This window comes from Impatiens glandulifera, chromosome 1 (assembly GCF_907164915.1).
Source record: "Impatiens glandulifera chromosome 1, dImpGla2.1, whole genome shotgun sequence".
Classification (NCBI taxonomy): domain Eukaryota; kingdom Viridiplantae; phylum Streptophyta; class Magnoliopsida; order Ericales; family Balsaminaceae; genus Impatiens; species Impatiens glandulifera.
This window is the reverse complement of record NC_061862.1, coordinates 83,785,464-83,792,523: the sequence shown is the minus strand read 5'-3', so window position 1 is coordinate 83,792,523 and position 7,060 is coordinate 83,785,464. Positions and strand designations below refer to the sequence as shown.

The 7,060-nt window shown below is 37.5% G+C and overlaps 1 pseudogene; it reads right to left on the bottom strand.

The window, feature by feature from the left end:
- Positions 1-4,035: 4,035 nt before the first annotated feature.
- On the bottom strand, positions 4,036-5,554 carry LOC124934644 (annotated as a pseudogene).
- Positions 5,555-7,060: the final 1,506 nt, after the last annotated feature.

Here is a 7,060-nt window from a genome sequence, read left to right as displayed (position 1 = left end):
CTGAATTGTGAACTTATATTTAGTTGAAACAAATTTCATATATAGCTTAATCTAATCTTCTCTAGTAATTTCAAAAAATCTTCAGTTATCTTACCTGTAGAAGAGGCTCATCAGTTATCTTACCTGCAGAAGCTGTTGGATCTTGTGGCGTACAAATCCACACGGATTCTGGGTTCCTTACGATATTGCAGGACGAAACGGGTGTTTTCTGTTTGGAGGTAACCAAAATGTAGATCTGTAGATCTGGTGTAGATCCGCAGAAACATGGAAGGTTCGTGAGTTTTCATTGCAATCTCCACTTTTTCAGTTTGGATGGTAATGGATGTTCACTTTTTATTTTTCTTATCAAGGTTAATGTGAGGGAAAAACACCGGCTAGAACAGAGGGCTGAAAGAAGAGCAAAGCGGCGTACGGAGGCGGAACGGTTGGCAGCGGAACAGTTGTCAGCGGCACGGAAAGAACGACCTGAAGGATGGCGGACAAAACGACGGGATAGAAGGGCAGAACGGTTGGCACCGGAACAACTGGAGGCGGGTTGTTGAGACATCGGTTTGCGTGGAGAAGAAGGTAAAGTAAGAGATGGTTTGGTCCATCTGTTTTGGTAATTTAGTTATGGGCATGAAGGATAGACTGGTCTTTTTTTGAGTTTTTTTTTCTAATTTCTGAATTGTGAACTTATATTTTGTTGAAACAAATTTCATATATAACTTAATCTAATCTTCTCTAGTAATTTCAAAAAATCTTCAGTTATCTTACCTGCAGAAGAGGCTCATCAGTTATCTTACCTGCAGAAGCTGTTGGATCTTGTGGCGTACAAATCCACACGGATTCTGGGTTCCTTACGATATTGCAGGACGAAACGGGTGTTTTCTGCCTGGAGGTAACCAAAATGTAGATCTGTAGATCTGGTGTGTAGATCTGTAGATCTGGTGTAGATCCGCAGAAACATGGAAGGTTCGTGAGTTTTCATTGCAATCTCCACTTTTTCAGTTTGGATGGTAATGACTGTTCACTTTTTCTTTTTCTTATCAAGGTGAATGTGAGGGCAAAACACCGGCTAGAACAGAGGGCTGAAAGAAGAGCAAAGCGGCGTACGGAGGCGGAACGGCTGGCAGCGGAACGGTTGGCAGCGGCACGGTTGGCAGCGGCACGGAAAGAACGACTTGAAGGATGGCGGAAAAAACGACAGGAAAGAAGGGCGGAACGGTTGGCACCGGAACGACTGGAGGCGGGTTGTTGAGACATCGGTTTGCGTGGAGAAGAAGGTAAAGTAAGAGATGGTTTGGTCCATCTGTTTTGGTAATTTAATTATGGGCATGAAGGATAGACTGGTCTTTTTTTGAGTTTTTTTTTCTAATTTCTGAGTTGTGAACTTATATTTAGTTGAAACAAATTTCATATATAACTTAATCTAATCTTCTCTAGTAATTTCAAAAAATCTTCAGTTATCTTACCTGCAGAAGAGGCTCATCAGTTATCTTACCTGCAGAAGCTGTTGGATCTTGTGGCGTACAAATCCACACGGATTCTGGGTTCCTTACGATATTGCAGGACGAAACGGGTACTTTCTGTCTGGAGGTAACCAAAATGTAGATCTGTAGATCTGGTGTAGATCCGCAGAAACATGGAAGGTTCGTGAGTTTTCATTGCAATCTCCACTTTTTCAGTTTGGATGGTAATGGCTGTTCACTTTTTCTTTTTCTTATCAAGGTGAATGTGAGGGTAAAACACCGGCTAGAACAGAGGGCTGAAAGAAGAGCAAAGCGGCGTACGGAGGCGGAACGGTTGGAAGCGGAACGGTTGGCAGCAGAACGGTTGGCAGCGGCACGGAAAGAACGACTTGAAGGATGGCGGAAAAAACGACAGGAAAGAAGGGCGGAACGGTTGGCACCGGAACGACTGGAGGCGGGTTGTTGAGACATCGGTTTGCGTGGAGAAGAAGGTAAAGTAAGAGATGGTTTGGTCCATCTGTTTTGGTAATTTAATTATGGGCATTAAGGATAAACTAGTCTTTTTTTGAGTTTTTTTTTCTAATTTCTGAGTTGTGAACTTATATTTAGTTGAAACAAATTTCATATATAACTTAATCTAATCTTCTCTAGTAATTTCAAAAAATCTTCAGTTATCTTACCTGCAGAAGAGGCTCATCAGTTATCTTACCTGCAGAAGCTGTTGGATCTTGTGGCGTACAAATCCACACGGATTCTGGGTTCCTTACGATATTGCAGGACGAAACGGGTACTTTCTGTCTGGAGGTAACCAAAATGTAGATCTGTAGATCTGTAGATCTGGTGTAGATCCGCAGAAACATGGAAGGTTCGTGAGTTTTCATTGCAATCTCTACTTTTTCAGTATGGATGGTAATGGCTGTTCACTTTTTCTTTTTCTTATCAAGGTGAATGTGAGGGTAAAACACCGGCTAGAACAGAGGGCTGAAAGAAGAGCAAAGCGGCGTACGGAGGCGGAACGGTTGGAAGCGGAACGGTTGGCAGCAGAACGGTTGGCAGCGGCACGGAAAGAACGACTTGAAGGATGGCGGACAAAACGACGGGAAAGAAGGGCGGAACGGTTGGCACCGGAATGACTGGAGGCGGGTTGTTGAGACATCGGTTTGCGTGGAGAAGAAGGTAAAATAAGAGATGGTTTGGTCCATCTGTTTTGGTAATTTAATTATGGGCATGAAGGATAGACTGGTCTTTTTTTGAGTTTTTTTTTTCTAATTTCTGAATTGTAAACTTATATTTAGTTGAAACATATTTCATATATAACTTAATCTAATCTTCTCTAGTAATTTCAAAAAATCTTCAGTTATCTTACCTGCAGAAGAGGCTCATCAGTTATCTTACCTGCAGAAGCTGTTGGATCTTGTGGCGTACAAATCCACACGGATTCTGGGTTCCTTACGATATAGCAGGACGAAACGGGTGTTTTCTGCCTGGAGGTAACCAAAATGTAGATCTGTAGATTTGGTGTGTAGATCTATAGATCTGGTGTAGATCCGCAGAAACATGGAAGGTTCGTGAGTTTTCATTGCAATCTCCACTTTTTCAGTTTGGATGGTAATGACTATTCACTTTTTCTTTTTCTTATCAAGGTGAATGTGAGGGCAAAACACCGGCTAGAACAGATGGCTGAAAGAAGAGCAAAGCGACGTACGGAGGCGGAACGGTTGGTAGCGGAACGGTTGGCAGCGACACGGAAAGAACGACTTGAAGGATGGCGGACAAAACGACGGGAAAGAAGGGCGGAACGGTTGGCACCGGAACGACTGGAAGCGGGTTGTTGAGACATCGGTTTGCGTGGAGAAGAAGGTAAAGTAAGAGATGGTTTGGTCCATCTGTTTTGGTAATTTATTTATGGGCATGAAGGATAGACTAGTCTTTTTTTGAGTTTTTTTTTCTAATTTCTGAATTGTGAACTTATATTTAGTTGAAACAAATTTCATATATAACTTAATCTAATCTTCTCTAGTAATTTCAAAAAATCTTCAGTTATCTTACTTGCAGAAGAGGCTCATCAGTTATCTTACCTGCAGTTGATAATCATTATGTCCCCGTTCTATCTGGCAATGCAATGTAATGCAGGGAAAGACCAATGTGAAAGAAGAAGAAGATGATCTCGATACCCAGAAGTCACAGATAGTATGTTCCTTGGCCAACTGAGAAGATTGCATGGCATGTGGCAGTTGAAGCTCTTTTTGTTGTCAGGATGGTAACATCATTTTCTTAATCCACGTCTTTAAATATGGGTGTGATTGTGTTTTAACACACATCTTACTTATGTTATAAAACAATATATAGTTCCTACTTCTTACAATAAATATTGTGGTTCCAAAATATATTATATTATTATTTTTTTTTTTTTGAAACACAACATTTGTGGTCTGCATATCACTTCTTTTACAAATCTAAATGTAATTAATTACATGGAAACAATATTTAGTTTGGTGTAGAGATTCTGCTGAGAATCATCATCAACTAGTGAAAGAGAAAAGAGAAAAGAAGGAAAATGTGTGATTGTTAAAGTGTTATTTACTTACTTATTGTGAAGGTGTGATTGATGTTGTACGATCAAGGCAGAGACGGGTCTGCAAATATCAGAAGAAGCAAGCATATCTCCAATAGGGTCAAGCTCAGGCAAATCCATCCATTCACTTAAACCATTTAACATGGGTGAAGACTCTAAAGCAACGCAGTGCCTCTCCACAATGATGAGATCATAAACCTCTGCAATTGTGTGAACAAGTGAAGCCAAATCCGCCCATGATATCTTTCACGTTTTCCTCCTTGTACGATATCCTAAGTCCCTGATGCAACGCTTTCAACTTCACATCCTTCAAAAATTCCATGTCCAGAACCGCGTCCCAAGCATTCTTGTTTTCCCATTCTTCCATCGCTATAAAACGAATTATGGTCAGTTGAGAGTCCGGCGTTCTCGCCAACCGCTTTGCCACCGCCAACGCCTCCCTGTGGTCCTTACCCCCCATGAAGATTATCGCCATCCTGTGTCTCTCTTTCGTTTCCAACTCCAGTATTTTCCTCCTGTCTATTAGAATTCCGACCGAACACGGGACCATATTCAGAACGTTCTGGTTTGTTATCCAGTATCAACCTGCCCTGGGCACTCCATTTCCTGTGAAAGGGGAGAATAATGAAACACGCCTGTTTCTCAAACGCCATCAAGCATATATATGTCGTCGTGCATGAACTTGGGAAGGGACAGAGCCGTGAACATCTGAGTTGAGAAGGCTCCGTGAGGAAACTTGCTCTCGTAGGAACGGAACAGGTCGATTATCTCTTGCGACCGAGAACCGCTCCTACTGTACGACTTCTGCCCGAGCTGATGGTTAATCGAAGGGGAGAGGCCCGACCTGCCAGCTCCAACAGATGAATCACGTACACTCCCAGCTCGTTGCTGCCCTTTGTCGGGTGCATGCCTTCTAACAGGTTTCCCGCCGCTATGGCGTCATCTATCCTGTGAGCGCTCACCAGCACCTTAAGCTCCGTTTCTTCTGAACTGTGTACCAAGTTTCTTTGGTTGTACCTCTATAGATTATGGCATGGTCGTAGCAAGTCCTCACAAGAATGGCGCAAACCAGCACCGAACCTGTCACGGTGGAAAATGTCTGAAGATCTAACGTATCATTCTCCCTGTACGCCAGGTATCCTGCCAGTTCAACGTTGCCTTCAGCGCTGAGAATCAAGGACAGGGCAATTGAATCTTTCAAAGGTACCTTGCAGATTACTGTGGGTATAAAAACTATGGCAAACTTAAAGAAGTTGGAGAGGACAAGGACCACAATCAACAGCTTCTCGAATTTCATATAGTAAATCTCAAAGAGGTCGGATTGAAGCGAACAAAAAGTGAACAGCAAAGGAGCCAACCAGCCGGTGACCATGGTGTCCAACCTGTCAACTAGTGTCGACCCTAAAGGCGGGCCGACGGGTACGAAATGATAAAGAACTCCGACGTTGTCACTGATAACTGCGGATGCCAAAACCATACAACAAATGAAGGCAATGTACTCGTCTCTAACCTGTTTCCCTTCGGGCATCCTGCGTATCAAAACAAATTTTGACATTTTTGTCTATCTTTAACTCTTCTGTCATTAACAAGCTTTAACTCCTCTATCGTTAACAAGGTTAATTAAAATATTTACTTATTACACTAAAATATAATTTATACTAAAAATAATATTGATTCAAAACATAGTATATTCTCTACTCAACAAATTACTTAAATAATTAATTATTTAATTTATTCATTCTCATATTATTTTTCTAAAAAATATAATATAATAAATATTTTTTTTAAAATATATATATATTTATATATTTTTTTAAATATATATATATATATATATATTTATATATATTTTCCATTAATTTATAAATTTTCGCTTGTTATTACTCTAAAATTCATAAATAGATCATTTAACAACAATATATATATAAATAAGCTAATGACACAAATATATAAATAAATAAACTAAAAAATGTATAAATAAACAAACTATAATATATATTATGGGTTAGTTAGTTATAATCACAGTTTCCACAATATTCTCTGTGACAAAATATATAAAAAATAAATATTTTGAATTATTTGTTAGTAAGTCATAATCACATTCCCTGGTTATCTCTAATTCCTCTATTATTGACAATGTGAATTTAATAGTATAAAAACAAATTATTTAAATAATTATTTATTTTATTTATTTATTTTCTTATTATTTCTCTAAAAAAATATAATATAATATATATATATTTTGTTAGTTGATTAATTTTTGTTTGTTATTATTTTAAATTACATCTAAATAGATAAGTTAACGATAAAATATATCTATTGGTAAGTTAACGACAATATATATAAATAAATAAACTAAAAAATATATATAAATAAATAAGATAACAACAAAAAAAAAATAAACATTTTGAATTATGTGTTAGTCAATCATACTCACTCTTTCACAACATTCTCTGCATACTAACCACAAAATATATAAATAAGTAAACGAACAAAATAAATAAATATTTTGAATTATGTGTTAGTCGGTCATAATCACCTTCCACTACAATGTCCACTACAATGTGAATGAAAGAAAGAGAAAAGACTATTATGTTCTCCTATTTTTAAGGTGACATTATTAAATCTTTAGCTCTTTTATTATTAATCAATTTCATAGGTAAACCAAAATATTTTTTCCCTATTATTATTTTCACAATTTTTAATAATAAAAAATGTTATTTCTCACTTATTAATCTTTATTTTCAGCATTATTAATGTTTTTTAAATAATTATTTTCTCTAATTTAGTCTTCATTTTTAACCATTTTGTTATTTTAACTCCTACAAAAATATATAAGCACTGTAGGTAACTTATATATATTTATTTTGATATATAAATCTTTTTTATATTTTAACTTTAATTAACTCATCCATTAAATTAAATTGTAAAAATCAAATTAAAAAAATGAAAAAGAAACTTTTTTTTTTCATGTTATGATGAAGGCTTTAGGCTGGATATTGGTAACAAGGTAGCAAATATATTGTGTTTATGG